Below are 18,839 nucleotides of genomic sequence, written 5' to 3' on the forward strand. Positions count from 1 at the left end.
AAATCTGTGTTGTTCAAGGGTTGACTGCATAGTGAGCGCATTTTCTCCCCAAATCGGTGCTACTCTCTGTCTGGTCAGGGGCTGAAGTCTGGGGAATGTGGTAGCATCCTAAGTGTGCCTGTTTTATCATTGCATAGACCTCCGTTCCAATCTGAGCTCTGCCACCACATGGTCAAGGGGTTGAAGCTCTCCAAGGCTCAGCTGCCAATCAGAAAGCTGAGGATGATGTGTCTCCCTCACAGCAACCTTGGAAGATTAGGCAAAGATGCTGACTGCCCTTTCTAGCATGATCCTTGTGTGTTCAGTGTTCTAAGCAATTTGAGATCCTCTACTCTCTTGGAAGGAAGAAGCTTGCTAAATTCATCCATCATGTGTAGCCTTGGGATGGAAACACATTGAAACTAATAGTTCAGGGACTCGGCACATTTTACATTTTACAAAATCCAAACCCGTTTATTTATTTGCAAAAACACTCAGCTGTTGTTGTCAGGCCTCAGTCTTTATAGAATAGATGAAGAACCTTAAAGTGAGTACTGAAGAAAATGCATGCTCTAGGTTTTTAAAACAAAAGACATAACCTGGGTGAAAAATCATGACTTGGTATGTAACGTTTGCCTTGCTCCACTCAGGGGTTTCAATTTCAATATTTCCAGAAGTCTATAAAATTTCTCCCTTCTCTCCCCAGTCTTGATGCTATACCAAAGACCTTAGGAATAATATACCTAAGTTAGAAAATTATGAGGATTAAGTAAGAGAATGGCAAACATTTTAACTGGCGTGTAGAAGCCGGTGACAAATACACCTCTAATTATTTCTCTAGCTTGTTCTCCAGGGTGAAAAGAACAGAATAGACTATGTTAAATGTATCTGAGGCTCTGATTTACTTTGATTTCCTTAGATCAGCAGTCCTCAATCAGGGATGATTTTTACTAACAAGAGACATTTGGCAACATCTGGAGACTTTTTGGTTGTCTCTAGAAGTCCAATGCGCTATCCATTGCGCCACGGAGCCACCTTGGTTGTCAAGACTTGGGTTTGGGGGCATGAAGGAGGAAGGAATGAATATGTGTGTGTGTGTGTGTGTGTGTGTGTGTGTGTGTGCACATGTTGTTGGCATCTAGTGAACAGAGAGGCTGGGGATGCTGCTAAACTCCCTTCAATGCACTGGGCAGCCCCCACAACAAAGAATTCTCTGGTCCAAATGTCAATGGTGTTGAGGTGGAGAAACCCTGGCTTTAGATGGATCCTGGTTTCTCTCAGCTATGTGTGTGAGGGGAAGATTTTTCGTCAGTAAATTAGACTAGTCCTGAGTTTTGAAAAGCTATCTACCCATGATCTTTCAAGAAAATATATAGAACTTCATAAAGAGGTTTTTAACTTTAGCATCTCGGCATTTTTTTACGACAATGGTGACAGAACCATTGTCATAAAAAAAAAGAACCTACCCAAGTTATTGCTGTAAAGTCTAACCTGTTTGCTGTGCACTTGAAACTATTCCAAAAATAAAGTCTATTTTAAAAAGTCTACTGTGAATAGAATTGTGATGGGGGTCAATGGAGATTTGTGATTTGTCTCTGACTCTTTCCTAAGTGAAGAGTTACATAGCTAACACTGTATAATATACAAGGAAGTTGATAAGAGAGGAAATCTTACGAGTTCTCCTCACAAGAAGAAAATTTTTTCCTTTTTTCTTCTTTTTCTTTCTTTTCTTTTTATTGTATTGGTATGACAAGATGGATGTTAGCTGAACCTATTGTGATGATCATTTCACAATATATGCAAATTAAACCATCAAGCTGTATGCCTTCAACTTATACAGTCATGTATGTCAGTTATAACTCAATGAAACTGGAAAAAAAAAGGCTATGGTCACATGAGTTCCAGGGATAAAACTTACTTCTAATTAGATTCTTCAGATGCTTCACATCTTTTCTAATCATTGGATTAAACAAAAAAATAATTTCATTTTGATTTAATCAGATATGGGAATAAAACCCACAACTATCATACTGTTCAGGGGATTGCAAATCTTTAATATCCAGCACAAATTAAGATTCTGTGTTCTTAATCCTTTTGCTGCTCTCCTCCTGGTTCTGTACTTATTACTTTGTTGATCACTTAATTATGTTGGGTCTCAGTTTACTTATCAGAAAAATTAGGGGACAGATAAGCAACCTCCCTGGTTCCTCATAACATTGAGATTCTGTGCTCTTGTGAAAATTGTTAAGTGTGTCTGTTTCACTGGGTTGGGGCAGAGACATATTTTGAGTGGGGGTCACTATGTAAGGTCTTGATATCTAAACAGGCTGGGTACTTGTGACCCCTAGGAGCTAGATCTCTGGGATTCAGAGGGACCCCCCCAAGCTGTCAAGTTCTCTTTTTTTTTTCTCTTCCCAAATATCCACCAAGTCCCTGTGGTTTAGTCTTCTCTAGCATCTTTTTCCCTTTCTTATCCTGGTGTCTGGATTGTGAAGTATTGGGTGACCTGCGTCCCAGGTCCCTGTTTCCTGTGACTTTGCAGAGGCAGGCTGTGAGGGGGCTCAGGCTCCATCTTGACCCAATGGATCCTGGTCCCAGGAACTGGGGTAGGCTTGGAGGCTTTGGCTATCAGCAGAGATGACCCCTGCCCCAGGCCCCTAGCTAAGCCTGGTTGCTCTGTGAAGGATGGAGACTGGTGGTGGGGAGAAGCTCCTCACTCAGCCTCCATTCTGCCTCAACTGCATCTAACATCAGATCTGGGATAATTCGGAGAAGAGAGCTCCAGTAGATTGTTACAATAATTGCCTCTGTGAACCACACCTCTTCATATCCAGCCATGTGTGGTTTGCCCCCACATGGTTCCAGGCTAGGCCAAATGGCTTGCCTTGGTCAATTGGACACTTGTAGTTACGACAGAAGCCAAAGTTTGATAAACTTTTGTATTTGAGACCACACAAAGAGAGAAACCCAGGGAACAGACAGTGTCAATAGTCAGGCATGTGAGTCCACCCACACTGGACCATCTCACCCCAACTGAGCGGCCAGATGGCTGTAGACATGGATGATCCCCAGAAAGACCACCAAAGAACAGCTCTCCTGAGCCCAGCCCAGATTGCCAACCCACAAAATGAGGAACAATAATACATATTTTGGGTGGCTTCCTGTAAAGAAATGGATAACTGATATTAGAGCTAACTGATATTAGAGCTGAGAGATCGCATACGCAAACAGCCCTTTGCGTATGCCATCTGGAGGCCTGGGGAAATCAGCTCAGGCCTCCGCCATGCTCCTTTGTCTCCCTTATTAGCCTCCTCTTGGTTTTCTGTGAGGCTCCTCTGTGCTTCCAGAAATTTCTGTGCCCATTATACTGCATTCATTGTTCATTTCATTCCTTGTCCATTTCTCTCTTTGGCCTGATCACCTCAAGGACAAGGATTGTCTCTTTACAACTTGGAATTCCCCTCCCCCCCCCAGGGCCTGGAACAGAACTTAGAGGGGCTCAGTGGACAAATGGGGAGAGAGACCATGAAGCACAGTCATTTGTTCACATTACAGATAGCTTGTAGTGGTACACATGGCCTTGACCCTTGAAGCCTTCCCAATGCACCATCTTGCTAAGCAGCTGTTGGCCCACCAAGTCAAGCTATGGGTATTTTGGAGCTAGTCGGGGCGGTTAATCAGGACTCTTTTTAATTTTTTTAAAGATTTATTTATTTATTTGAGAGAGAGAGAGAGACACAGCGAGAGAGGGAACACAAGCAGAGGGAGTGGGAGAGGGAGAAGCAGGCTTCCCGCCGAGCAGGGAGCCCGATGCGGGGCTCGATCCCAGGACCCCGGGATCATGACCTGAGCCGAACGCAGATGCTTAACGACTGAGCCACCCAGGCGCTCCCAGGACTCTTTTAACTCTAATCCTCATGCAGCCTCCATTCTGCCTCAGTTTCTGCCATCTCTTGGCTTTTGAGTTCTTTGGAACTTCCAGCCTGAGCTGGTGCTCCTGGCTCCGGTCATGGACCTCACCAACGACTGGCCATCTGACTTCTCATCACTTGGGACTTCCGGCAGCAGGACACTGGCTCCATCCTCTGCCCTCATCCTCACTCCATCCCATTCCTCATCTCTCTTTGTCCCCTGACTGCTGCGATTTGGTGGTGGGCTGTTAGGGGCAAAGTTCACTGGCAGTTGTATTAAGTGGCTGAACCATGGGAAGAGTAGAGACATTGAGACAAGAGACAAGGTGAAGGCTACTCCATGCTCGGGTTCTAGTCCTATTTTATTTCTTCTTATTATTTATCTTTTTCCTTCTCTGTCATGACAAAAATACTTAATTTTACTATGTACTTTACTTGATCAGGAGCCTAAAATAATATCAGTGTGGAAGACGATCCCAAGATCCCATAGACTTGTTCGATGTTTTATGTTAGAACTCCCCACTTTGGTATTTGTCTCTAACGAAGGCAATGGTTTTGCATCCGCCCAGGCTGAGAATGTTCAGGAGCTGATGGAATCCCTCTAGAACGTCGAAGAATAAGCATCTGGTCCCATTTATACTAATATAATCTATTACCATTTCTTCAGATTTTAAGTTTATAAAAATCTCATAAATTACTAATCTCTGGATCCATTTTAAAATGCATGTACAACTCTGAGTAAGAAGACAGTAATTTATACACCCCCCCCACACGCACACCCAAAGTCATACATAAAAAATAAATCATGTCAACAGAGTAAACCAAGCCAAACAAATGTGTTTTGCTTCAAACCTCGAAAGTTCTTTCAATTTGAGGCTTGTAGAATTAAAAGGAAGACAGGAGATTTAAAATGTGTGTTTTCAGAGGAGAATCTTGTCTTTTAAACCGGCAACAAATTCTAATTTAAGACTTGTTAGAATCTTAATTTTTCCACGGAACTTTAAGGAGACTGGTAGTAGCAGAGCTGGTATTTATAACCACCTTGCAGAAACCCAAAGCCCAATTTTAACTTCCATTACCTTCCCAAATTACCGTTAGCAATCTTTGGAAAGTGTGTCTGCTCTAACCTGCTACAATGAACAAATGTGCAGTTTGAGGAATAGGCCCCAGGCTTCTAGAATAACTGTTTTCGACCAGTCTGTTGTCCTGGGGTGAGGCCCTGAAAATGCTGGTGTGACATCAGTGGCGGAGAGAACCTCAATTTGTCCACCCCAAATTCACGGACCCTTCCCCAGTGCAGGATGCTCCCTGGCAAGTGGCTGCTGAGGTGGGGATGTTACTTAGTTTCACCTGGGAGTAGACAGATGTTGGCGGCCCCTAGGCCGGAGTGGTTAAGCGGTGTGCGTAACTTCCACCTGCCCCCCAGGAAGGTGACCGCCTGGCAAGTTTGGAAAGTACCTGTAGAAGCCTGCGGAGCCTCTGCCCGGCTTCCTGGACAGACTCCCCCTCCTCCACCCCAACCAGGAGCAAAAACACTGATGTGTTCCCCGAGTGAGGACTACCTTTTTAATCATTAAGCCATTGCCATTTGGGGTTTTCTTTGTTACAACAGTTAATGTGACCCTGACAAAATACACTGTTCTTTCTATTTCTTTTAGGAGGCCAGGGTACAACATGAACTGAAATGGGGATAGAACAGATGGAAAAAGGTTGGGGTGCCTCTTCACCTCTCCAGAGGAATTCTCTAGTTACCTAGTTAAGAGGAGCATATTGAGGGACGCCTGGGCGGCTCAGTTGGTTAAGCATCGGCCTTTGGCTCAGGTCATGATCTCAGGGTCCTGGGATCACAGGCTCCCTGCTCAGCGGGGAGTCTGCTTCTCCCTCTGCCTCTGCCTCTTCCCTGCTGCTCATGCTCCCTCTCTCAAATGAATGAATGAATGAATGAATGAATGAATGAATGAATAAATAAATAAATAAAAGAAGAGTATATTGATGGCCAGACTTCATTTTAACTCTGAGCCTGGAGTAAGGGGAGGATGGAGTAGGGGTAGGGGTTAGGTGAGGTTGAGGAGAGGCCTGAGTGGTGGGGAAATGAGGTCTGGATTCTTCTCTTTTCTCTCTAGGCCATTCAGCACATTTTCAATTATATGAGACTCTCTGGAGACAGAGGAGATAACTTCAGATAAAGGAAAAAATGGACAGGAGATGTCTTTAAAATGTCTTGAAAATTAAGGAGCGGAGGTACCCTGAACAAATGGCTTTTGGAGAGGCTTCGACCTGATGTCTGATTACTCTGACAAGAAAAGGGCTGTTTGCCTTGCTTTATTTCTCCCCCCAAATCTTGGGTCCTGTTCTGCGAAGGAAAAGATGAGAAGCACATATTTTTTCTACTCCATAACGTAAACCTTGAGTCACTTCCCTTATTTGTAAAGATATGCTTTTCTGGGCACTAAGGTGATTGAATATTGATTTGGTTAAAAATGGAGAATGTCTTTGCTGAAACCCTGCAGTTCATTGTTCCTCTGGTTCTCCACCTAACTTCTATTACATTTGCTGAAAAATCAATTGAATTAAAAATGCCACGTATGGTTTACTGAATTTCATGTAAAGAATGAATAATAACAAGAAAGAATTTTTTGGCCCCAGAACCAAGCAAATAGATATTTGAATATTTAGTTTGTGGAGAAATAAAGCTAACTGTTTAAGCATCACTTGATGAGAATACTGTTTTGCCAATGCAGTGGTGGAAAAGAACACATCTTTATTTGATAATGAAAAATGCTGAGAATTGCTTAAAGCAGTGTGTTGAAATAACTGCATGAGATCTCCAAGTTTTTTTTTTTTTTTTTTGTGGGTAACCATTTCTCTTTGTAAGAATCAAGTGCCATTACCAGGTCTATTTCAGAGAGTAGTGATGGGCAAATTACATAACAGAAGTATATTTTGTATCATGCTGGAATTTGTGAATGAAAATAGTAGCACTTTATCCATTGATCACCAAAAGAAATCTCTGAAGTTTTGATTCATCTTGGGGGAGAAAGTTCTGCTTTGGTCTTGAGAGAGAACAAAGGGAAGCAGTCTTTCTCTCCGTAGGCACCAACAAGAAAGAAGGGTATAGGCAGCCATCTTTCTACCGTGGGGGGAACCGGCCTTAAAAGGAGCCAAATCATGTCAACAGCAGAGAGGAGAATCCTCTGTAGGGTTTCACAATTTTGGCCCTGGTGACGTTTTAGGCCAGATAATTCTTTGTTGTTCAGTCTGTCCTGTGCATTATAAGATATTCAGCAGCATCTTTGGCCTCTACCCAAAAGATGCCAATAATACCCCCCGCCCCCCCCGCCCCGCCCCAGTCACAACAATTAAAAAATGTCTCTAGACATTGCCAAATATATCCTGGGGGACAAAATTGCAGTGAGGCAGGGCTGTCCAGGAGAAGTATAATGTGAATCACATATGTAATTTAAAATGTTCTTGGAGCCACGTTAGAAAAATAAAAGAAACAAGGGAAATTAATTTAAATAACATGTCTTAACTTAGTTTATTAAAAATATAACCTCAATATGTAATAATATAAGATTGTTAATGATATTTTACTTTTCTGGTACAAGGTCTCTGAAGTCCGGTGAATATTACACATTTAAAACATACCTCAATTGTCACTAGCCACATTTTAAGTGCTCAATAGCCAAATGCGGACAGTGCACCTCTAAAGCAACCAACACAGGAATATGTCCTATCTTTGGATAATTCTAGTTAATTATATCATTACATTTCCTTTTTCAAAAAGGCCAATTTGGGTGGTACTGTCTGTTCCTTTCGATCAAAAATATCCTATTATGAGCCCATATGACTCTTCTGATAATTGAGCTATTAAAAAACTCAAGGTATCTTTGCTAGCATTTCTTTCTTTCTTTCTTTTTTTAAAGATTTAATTTATTTATTTGAGAGAGAGAGAATGAGCAGGGAGCTGAGCAGGGAGCTGGACCTGGGGCTCGATCCCAGGACCCTGAGATCATGACCTGAGCCGAAGGCAGGTGCTTAACCGACTGAGCCACCCAGGTGCTCCGCTAGCTAGCATTTCTTCCTTATTATGCATTGGCCATTAGCGGGTTTTAGTCCTGTGTGCGTCAAGGAGTAGTTTCTGCTCAGGAACCCGGCGTATCTGCCTGCATGCCCAGTGCTTGCAGACTCATGAAAGTCTTTCTTGTTCAAAGCCGTTCTTGATTTTCTGCATTTTCTCGAGTCCTTTGGTCATGGACTTTAGCCTCTGACTGCTAAGTCCTGGCTTGCCTCTTCCCCAGATGTAGTAGGTTTTTTTTTTTTTTTTTTTTTGCCTCTGAGCCCTGCCATGGGCTCAGCTCAGCATGTTTCTGGGCTTGAGGAGTGACGGAGACAAATGAGAGAGGGGACGTCTCAAGTCTGAATGGGCAGCATCGAGGCACCTTTGTTGACCACCACTGGAATTGCAGTAAAACCGGCAGAGGGAATTCTCACAGATCTGTCAAAGTCAGAAACCAGTAGAAACTTCACGAGGAAGTTTTAGGAGATTTTGTTTTTCAGATGCAGCAGGCTTACATAATTGAAAACACTTTGGTTTTGGAAACCCAGGGTGTTAGGTGGGAACTAGAAATGTTAGGGGAAAAAAATCATAGTCTAATCCCCCTTCCCATTTTACAGATGAGAAAACTAGAGTCTATGAGATTCAGTAATTTGCCTGAGTCTCTGCAGCACTAGTAACAGATTCGGGACCATAACCTGTTCCAGCTCACCGAGTGTTTCCACCTCAAACTGCTGCCTCCTGTATTTATTTAGAGTTTATTCAAATAAATTCTGTGCTCCTCCCCATGCCCAGGTGTTTTAAAAAACAAAGCCTTTTCCTTTGAAATCATTTTAGACAATCATAGAAGTTACAAAAATAGTATGGTTTCCATATCCTTCACCCAGCTTCCCAACGGTAAGATCTAACACAGTAGCACAATGATCAAAACATTGACTTTGACCTCAGATCTTATTCAGCTTTTTACTAGCTCTTATATGGACTCCTTTTAATAAAAATCTAGCGTATGTTCTATGAAATTTTACCACATTGGGATGGCTGCAACCACAGTCAGGAAAGAGAACTGTTTGATCATCCCCCCAAAACCTCCTTCACCCCTTTACAGGCATAGCCTTCCCTGGTTCAACCCTTACAGCTGATCTGTTCTTTAGCGATCGCTAAACTTTCATCAGTTTGAGAATGGTATGTAAAAGGGAGAATATAGTAGGCCACCTTTTGAGACTGGCTTTTCTTTTACTGAGCGCGGTGGTCCTGAGATCCATCCCAGGCGCTACTATGTATCAATGATCCATTCCCCTTTGTTGCGGAAGAGGGTTCCATTGTAAGGATGGGCCAGATTTTGTTTGACCAGTTACCCACTGAAAAGCACTTGGCTTGTTTTCAGTTTTTGGCACCTTTTAAAAATCAGTTGCTGCAGACATTCCAAATTCACTTTTAATCATTTTCCAGGGCTGTAGCCTGGATTTTTAGAATTCGTTTCCTGCCATGACTCTTAGTTTGTAACAGTCTTGATCTGGGTGGCAGGGACAAAAAGGGAAGAAGGAAACACAGGTTGTAAACTGTTGATACCCCAATTTGGGACATGTTAGTGATGAAATAAAGTTGACTGCAGGGGCTAGACTTCACAGGAATGAAGAAATTTGTCATTGAGATCAGTGGTTCTTACAGAGGGTCCCTGGACCAGCAGAATCAGTGTCACCTGGGAAGTGGTTAGAAATGTTTTAAGTTCTCAGGTCCTAACCCAGACCCACTGAATCTGAAACTCTGGGGTTGGGGCCCAGCAATCTGCTTGTGCCTTTTGAGAACAGTTAGTTAAGCTAATAGCTGAGGGATTCCACGTTTTCACCAAAAGGCAGGCTGGATATACACTGCCTGATTCTATGGGAGTGTGTTTTCCCTCTCTGCTGGGTGGGGAGTGGTCTGGATACCCCCTCTTTTTTTTTTTTCTTTTTAGCAAAGAGTGCCCGGGGGGTCCAAATATTCTGGTACATTTTGGAACAACCTGTGTTTTAAATGTTTTGGTTTCCTCATTTAAACAATGTGGGAAGATGAATATAATTTTAGAAGCACAATGGGGACGATGTGCCTATCAAAGGAAAAAGCTCATGGAGGGGCCCATTTAGATCAGTGGATATTTCTCACTTGGAAAGATATGCTTCTAAATCACACAAGGCTCTTGGGTTGATGGGTTTTTGAGCATCAGATGTACCATGTTTAGGGGATTTAATAGAATAAGACCCATTCTATTCTCAAGCATAATTGAGAAGCAGGAAAAGCCGCCTTTGTTGGCTGGCTTCTGCTTTTTCATTCTCTCCTGTCTGTCCCCTGACCTCTGGTAGGATTCCTGAGAGCTTTGTAGTCACCCTGCTGCCCCGCCTCGCCTCTCCCAGAACTCATCAAAACTTGCTCTTTTTTTTTTTTTTTGGCAAGCTGTTTAGGCCCTTTCCTCTGCCAGGTGACACTGGATTAATTAGACAGGTGAATCCCTCAATTTAGTTATAAATTTGGCAGGTTATCCCAGAGACCTGCTGTCACTTTGTTACATACTCCCTACTTTTCTTGGAATGAAGTCATTACAGGATGACAGTAAATGCCAGGTATTTTAGGCATGCCGTAGGAGGCATATGGACGATATTCTTCCCATCAGAGTTACTTAAAATGCTTCCAGTTACTAAGAGGGTGCCAATTGGCCAGGTTGGTCCCATAAATAGTTCTTTCAGATGCCTAGGATTTGAGTGTGTGTGTGTGTGTGTGTGTGTGTTTGTGCATGCGTGCACACGTGTAGTGGTGTCGTCCTGAGTGGAGGGGAGGCATTTAGTTGCTTTACACAGAATGTGAGGAGCTTGTTCATCTTCAGGTCTGATGTCCGGGGAGAAATTGTTTCGAGTAAAAGGATAAAGGCTCAGGTCAAATTAATCCCAATCATCTGTTTTCATTTTTTTTTTCCCCTAGTGCCTTCTGTTTGATTTTAATCATCATTCCTTTTGAATTCATCCTCCTCTCTTGAAAAGAAAATGCTCATGACTTGGCGGAGCTCACCAGTCTGGTCCTGCTCTGGAAGGTTTTCCTCCCAGCATAAGGCAGGGGCTGAGGGGGAGGTTGTTTAAATGCAAGAACCCTCACCGGCTCCTGGGATCCAGGAGCAAGGAAGGATGAGGGACCATCGCCCCGGCTTTATCCTAACTCCCAAATAAACTTCTTAAAAGCACTCTTTGTCTGTTTGTGTGAATCCCCCCTCTGCTTCTGCCCCTTTCCCCGGAGCACAGAGAATAGAAGGCACCAAATGATGGAGCCACTTCGTAGAACAGATTCTAATTTCTTTCTCTGAAGGCAGCCCTGAAATTCAAAGAAGCATTATTACTTCATCCAATTTAAAACTCTGCCCGCTGCTGAATGGGCAAGCACCTAATTTCACCTTTGGAGGCAAATGGGAAGCTTTTTGTGTTGAAAGACAGAAGAAGAGAAAAGAGGATTCTGGAGGATAATTGAATGGAAATCCCTTTAAGGTGCCAGAAAACAGCTTCCATCCAAAGGGATGAAATGAGGTCAAACTATATTTGTTAAAAGTGTTGGGCATGAAAGCCTTAATTATTTCTTTGGAAAGTCGCGTCTTGAAAAGACTTAAACAAAAGCTTCAAGAAGGTAGAAACTGGGAGAAATTGCCCATGGCTTTAGAGAAGGTGGAACCAGAGGAAGGCAATTACTGGTGAACAATGGTATATTAGCAGGGATTATTCTTCCAGATTGGGGCCCCTGCATAGGGTTTAGGATGGATCTAGTAAAAGATGGCCTGATGGTGTGCCTAGAAGTGGGAGGGAGAGGGGACAGGGTCACCCTGGCTGTGCAGCTCGGGGGAGGGGACGGGGGACCTGGGCTTGCTGGCCAAGGAGGCGAAGAAATAGTCCTTACTTCTTTTATTTATGATTTGTTTTTTAATTTATTTGAGAGAGAGCACATGAGCTGGGGAGGGGCAGAGGGAGAGGGAGAAGCAGGCTCCCCACTGAGCAGGGAGCTGGCCATGGGGCTGCACCCCAGGACCCCAGGATCAAGACCTGAGTGGAAGGCAACTGCTTAACTGACTGAGCCAACCAGGAACCCCAAAATAGTCCTTACTTCTTATACGCTAAGGAAGATGTTATTTCTCTTGGAGCAGAATGGCGAGCTGTTGTAGTGAATGCACTCTGGAGTTAGACAGATGTGTATTCGAATTGCCAGTCCTTCATTTACTATGACCTTAGACACGTTCCTTGATGCTCCTCTTGCTCATTTGTGAAATGGGGGGAAATGTTACCTGCCACGGACCGTGACAATGCATTCCGGTAATATGGGGTGTGTTACATTATAGACGCCCCAGGGGTGTCAGTCCTCTGGGTCGCTTGTCACTCCTCTGCTCGGTTTGACTTTTGGGCAGGCTCCCTCCGGTACGGTAGATTCTTGCTTTTGAACTTATGGTGTGTCACGGATGACTCGTGCCCTGTGTTCTTATCCCTGCACTGCCCTTGGCAGTCCACTGGCAAGGTTCAGGGGCAGCACCCTCTTTTCATCTCTCCCTGCAGACCCTTGGCTACCTGTGCTCTGGCTTCTCTGTGGGAGCTTGCTAACTACCAAAGGATCCATAATCACTCCCAAGATCAGCAGGGTCCTGGACTGAGTTTGCCTCTCTGCCACCTTCCTATTTGTTGAGTCCCAGGGCAGTGTCTTTCTCCAGGGAAGGGGATACATTGGCTAAAACAATTCATACTGTGCCTTTGGGTTGTTTCATGGCATGTAGAACTCCCCCATGAACACTCTGGTTTGCATACGTATTCTGTTCAGTGACCCAGCCAGGCACTCTCACTCTCTTCTCATCAATCACTTTTCACAGCAGGAACTGACCATCCAGCTGCACCTTCTCCCCATGCCTCCTTCTCTTACTGACAATTCTCAGACCTGGGGTCCAGACAGCATGTTGGGGTTCCCCAGTACCTCAGCTGGGGATTAACAGTCAGATGAGTGGGTAGAGGGGGGCAGGGAGCCCCTTCTCAAGGAGCCGGTGAGCCTCCTTTGAAAAGATTGCCTAGCCTTATTACAAACAGGCACACCACAGATTTAAGCAGGAAGGCAGAAAAGATTTCCTGAGCCTCTCTAAGAGTGGATGACAAGCATAACTTTTTAGGGGACTGTTAATTCAGACACAAGAGCCTCTGCCTGGTTTGCTGCGTGGGGAAGAATTTCTACAGTACATTCAGGTTTTGCAGGCTTTAGTCTTCCTTGTCTGCCCTTAGGAAGTCAAATAGAGTCCATATTTTTTCTGACAAGAATTGGCGAGGAGTAGCAACCATGTCCTACTTTCCCCATTGACCCAGATTTCTGGGGGATTTGATTTTTTGGCTCATGTGAGGAAGCTACACACACTATCAGAGATAAGAATGCAAAACTTGTCCTAGCGGACAGCCTGGATCTCATAGGAATCAGGTGTTGGACATCTTGGCAGGGGAAAAGCGGGATATTAGAGCGGGAGGAGTAAAAGCTACCGGATTTTCCAGTTAAGTCCATCCTTTGGGGGCCTCAGGGATACACATCTTCAACTCCTTGCCTTGTTCTTTTTTCTAAATTGGCAGAGACCCCTACCCCTCAGGCAGACGTTCGTGCTGTGTAAAAGAATAGTTTTGGTGAATTCTGGAACAACGGTGTTTAGTGAGGCATCGCAGAGGTGTCTGGGCGGGGGGGGGGGGGCGGGGAGCCATTGAGGGCAGCCAGGACTCTTTTCTCTCTCACCCTCTCTCGCCAAGGTACGGGTGACTAAGGAGTATTCGTATCGGTAAGATCTAGTCAAGTCGGATCATTATTAGTTACAGTCAGCAGAACCGACTACAGGAAATGCCTTTCTCTCTTTTTCCATCAATTTACTCAATAAGAATCTGAAAGCTGCTAACTAAGGGCTTCTGAGCGATTCAGCTGTTATTGCGACCTCGGCCATAAAATGTTGACGTCATTTTCGTGGTCTTCAAGCTTAAGGTTAATCTGGGTTTTGGTTGTTTGTCTAGGGATGGCAATGGATTTGTGTTCACTATTGTATGGTGTCTCAGTCAGCTCTGGCTGCTATAATAAATACTGTAGACTGGGGGACTGAAACAGTAGACATTTATTTTCTCACAGTTTAGAGGCTGGAAGCCCAAGCTCAGTGTGCCAGCACGGTCAGGTTCTTGGCGAGAGCTCGCTTCTTGGCTTGTAGATGGCTTTCTTGTTATGTCCCCACATGATGGAGAAAGAGAGCTCTCTGGTGTCTCTTCCTCTTATAAGGGCATTAAGCCCGTTATGGGGGCTCCACCTTTGTGACCTCATCTAAACCTAATTACTTCCCAAAGGTTCTACCTCCAAATATTATCCCATTGAGAATTAGGGCTTCAGTATATGAATTTCAAGGGACTCCACAATGTGGTTTCTACATGATTTATTTAGCAACACTCTCTGACATGTGGGACATAGATGACAAAGTCACTAGTTACCAAACTGAACTCTACAGTGGAACGGTAAACTTATAAATGGTAAACCAGTTGTCTGCCATGGACACACAAGTGAGAGACAAGAAGAGAGAGAGAAGAAAGAGGGGCAGAGATTATCCATTGTTATCAAGTAATGGGGAGATAGGCATGAAGCCATTGGTGGGATCACTGAGCTGACCCACATGAGGAACCTAACTTCTGAATTTACTCTTCTTAGCATCATCTTTCACCAGTGGGCTTTCAAGTGTTAGTATATTTTAGGTAAAGGGGTAAAGATATTTATACAAATTATGTGGGAATTGCTAGGAATTGGCCTAAGGGTATTGAATACATACAGGGCCATGTCCCAGAAATAGCACTTGCCTTCAAGATAGAGGTTTGAATTCTTCATCAGCTCTGACAATTTGTTGCTAAAATGTCCTCATTCGTGTAAGTGGGACAAGAAAGGTAGGCTCAGTTCCTAGAGTTATATAAAGAAAGAGGAGAGACACAGTGCAGTGATTCCAGAAGATTGTCAGCATGAATCTTTCTCTAATCTGTGACAGTATTTTCTCTAGGTTGTGACAAGAGCCTAGAATAAGTGCTCAGCCTGTTATGCAGTTGAGCTTAACTAACCCTAACCTCTCCCTACACTTTCATTTCCAATGACATGCTTCCTCTGATGCATTCTGCCTGCCAAAATCAAATCTGCACACCCCAAGATTCAAATAGCCCAGGCCTGAGATTCAAAAACTCTTGTTATGTCCCCCCACTCTTGTCTCCCTCATACCTTAGGCTGTAGGAAGGGAGAGAACACACACACACACACACACACACACACACACACACACACTCCTTTCTTGGTGAAGGGCAGTATCTTACTTTTTGGGTGATAATGTGTCCTTCCTTAAATGAAATGTGGGTAATAGCAAATGGCAGTCTCCAAGCACACCTGCAGATCCTTCTGGAATGTTTTCAATGAGGGACAGAGGAGCTTCCCAGGAAAGAACTCTTTGTGAGGGTATAAGGCAACAGAGAAATGGGCTTGACATCATTACCAAGCTTCAGCCATTGGAAGGAAGCCAATACACTATCCATGGCCTGATGACTCTCATCTGGATTTGTCTATGGTCCAATACCACCGAAGACTCATGTCTAGGTCTTCTGGAGACAGAGGGTTGTGAGTACAGACTGAAATAACTTGTTTTCACTAAAAATCTCCGTTAGCTCTGGAGCACAGCTGTGCTGCTGAAGGAAGGGGCATTTTCTTTTAATTCGCTGACCAGGTGAAGACCAATAGAGATGGTCTGCCCAGTGGGAGTGACCGTGATGGCTGTCAGGCTTGGTGGTCCCCATGTAGAGAGAACAGCCAAGGTGATGATGCAGGTAGCAATAGTTCTGGGCAGAAGTGGCTCATCTGTGGTCAGTGGGCACGGGGCAAGATACATTGTTATAGGATGCGCAGCCTGGCAGGCAGTGGTGGCTTCACCTCTGGGCATCTCTGAAGAGGTAAGGATATGGCCAGTCGTGTTTTTTTTGGTGGGGGCGGAGCACCTGAGATATACATTTCTTGGGTCTCCCTTGGCTGGGGATCCTGGCGCATCAGGTGTGAATGGGAAATATGGCTAAACATGGCCTGTTATTATTGACATGAACATATTTTATACGCAGGGCTTAATGTGGTCTGTGGGAAGGGATAGGTCTAAAAGAACAGCTTGCCATGATCACCATGAACCCAGGCTTTTTGGAGGAGGTGAGATTTCAGGAGATTTTGGAAGATGCCAAAGTTATCTGGGTTCACAGAAGGAATGCATTTCCAGACCCCCAGCACCGTTTTAGAGAGTGCTACCTTTTTAGCCACATCTTTGCTGTCTGAGGCTAGATGTTCATTTTGGAGCCTGTTAGAGACAATTCATCCAATACTAGAAAATCCTTAGTGGCCATCCTTGGCCTGTGGGGATTTGGATTAAGAGGGGGAAATGGTCACTTCAATTTCCCAGGGCTTGGGGTAGTGAATCATGAGGACGTCCATGCTGCTTAATTTCCCGGGAAGCCAAGGAGGAGTTCCAGACTGACAACAGCTGCTCTTGTCACTTTAGGGTCATTTTTTATAGTGACCTTGGCCAAGAAGTCTTTCTTTTACAGTGAGATTGAGTTCAGAGATTCCCAATTATTTCTCTATGAAGGATCATTTTGTTCAAGATTCTTGGCCTACCAGTCTTATGTTTAGGAAGCCTCCCCTACCCCCACTAACCATGCTATTTTGCTAAGTAGTCACTATTTTCCTTACTTTTTATTTTAATAAGAGATACATTTGTCACCTCCGGGACTTTGATCTGTGTGAGCTTGCCAGTTATCCCAGATTGAGACAATGCTGTGTTGGGCCAAAGCAGAGAAATATGACAATGTCACCAGCCCGTGTAGTTCTCCTGTGGGTCAATGCACGGATTTTATTAGCATTTTAAATGCCAAATGTAGTTGTGAACATTCGTCTTCTCTTCCTTTGAACCTCGGGCTGGGAACAAGCCCTTTATTTTTTTGAAGTTGTTCTGCCTTGTGGTCTGAGTGAAGGAAAGGACAAAGAGCTCAGAGGCATCTGTGTGTCCCTTCTGGGGCCCTCTGTGGTGGGACACGTTCCTCACATACACGTAGCATCACCACAATGTTTGGAGGGATGGTTGGCATGTTTGCCGGTCTCAGCCTTGAATCCATTTACTGTGTACGAGGGCAATAATTGTTGCTCCGAGGGTATTGACGCCGGGGACCCCGTCCTTTCTCTTCCAGAGACGTACTCAACCAGGTGAAGGGTGAGGCAGAGAGAGGAGTGGAAGAAGCCAAGGAGCAGGTGGGAGAGGGGGCAAGACGGGGCATGTGAGAGGCAGAGCCTGGAGCAGTTTCCAGGGAGGGAGAAGAAAGACCATCATGCTGACATTGTTTTCAAATAATTGCAGTTACCAAGAAAGAAACCACAGCTGATGACAGCAAATTACTGAGTGACTGAGAGTCAGAAATGTGTGTAGTAAGTGAAGAAAAGCAGTCCAAGTCAGAGAGAGAGAGAGAGAGAGAGAGAGAGAGAGAGGTGGGGAGGGGTGGGGAGGTTCTTGCTACTTAAGTGTCCGTCCTCCGTTTTGTCAGACCAAAGTGATTTTACTTCTTCTTTGCCTTTCTACTTTTAGGGGAAAAAAAAAAATAAGCCACGGGGGCTCCTGGGTGGCTCAGTTGGTTAAGCGTCTGCCTTTGGCTCAGGGCATGATTCCCGGGTGCTGGGTTCAAGCCCTGGCATTGGGTTCCCCACTCGGCGGGGAGCCTGCTTCTCCCTCTCCTTCTGCCCCTCCCCCCACCACTCGTGCTCTGTCACTCTCTCTTAAATACATAAAGTCTTAAAAAAATTCCATTAAAAATATATATATATATATATATATATGACATAATTATAGAACAAACACCCATGGTTTATGTTTCATAATTTACATAGATGATTTATTACAGTTTTGAACACTCTAGTAGACGTCCAACAGTTGTGAAATTCTTGTTTTTCCCTCGATGGGAGGTTGGGGGCTAGGAACGCTTGCCCTCGCAGCCCTCCTCCATGCTGTGTTCCTAGTTCCCGGGCATGGAAGAGCAGGATTGCTTGTTGGGGACAAGCAGCTCAGCTTCCTGGTTTATGGGTTGCTGAACCAATGACTGCTGTGGTGGGACGCCCAGGAGCCTGCATCGTGCCCTGCTTCCCTGGGCAATCTGCTCTTTCTCTCCAAGCCGTGGCTGCTTGGCTGGCTGTGACAAGAGCAGGGAATCTTGGTTGGCAAACAAGGAGGAGAGAGGGCAGGAGGGAGCATGGAGTGCTTCGACGCTTACCTCTGGACCCTGGAGAGCGTGGCAGGTCTGAAGAGGAGGGTAGAGGCCCATGTGTTGCACCGTAAAATTCTAGGAACGCTCCATCTGCACTGCAGGCCTGAGAATACCCAGCGTGACAGTGTATATAAAATTTCTGGCTTCTGCTTCATAATACCAGTCTATAAAAATAACAGTCCAACTGGATGAGATCATGGCAAGGTTGTGTGGGGCCATATGCCGTGGGCCGAGTTGGTGCTGATGGATATTTGGAGGCTTATGTTTTGGGACTTGTTGGTTTGGGAAGAAGAAATCAGAGGGTGGGCATGGGGCCCAGAAGTAGGAGCAAGTGAGTGAGGAAGAGGGGGAGCCTGTTTTAGCAGAAGAGAAGCCCATCAATGAAAACATAACGAGGAAGTGTAGGGGGAGGAATAGTACCACTTACTGGGCACCTATCATGTGTCAGAGAATGTTCATGTTGGTGTTTTGTCTCATTTAATCTTCTGTGCAATATGAGTCAGACTGTGGCAAGTCCCACTTTCCAAAGGAGGTAAAGTGAATTTAGACATAAGTATCTGAGACTTGACTGAAGGTTCG

This window comes from Eumetopias jubatus, unplaced genomic scaffold, assembly GCF_037043125.1.
Source record: "Eumetopias jubatus isolate StellerSeaLion01/CBP00866 unplaced genomic scaffold, mEumJub1_p1.0 scaffold_7, whole genome shotgun sequence".
In the NCBI taxonomy this organism is placed as follows: Eukaryota; Metazoa; Chordata; class Mammalia; order Carnivora; family Otariidae; genus Eumetopias; species Eumetopias jubatus.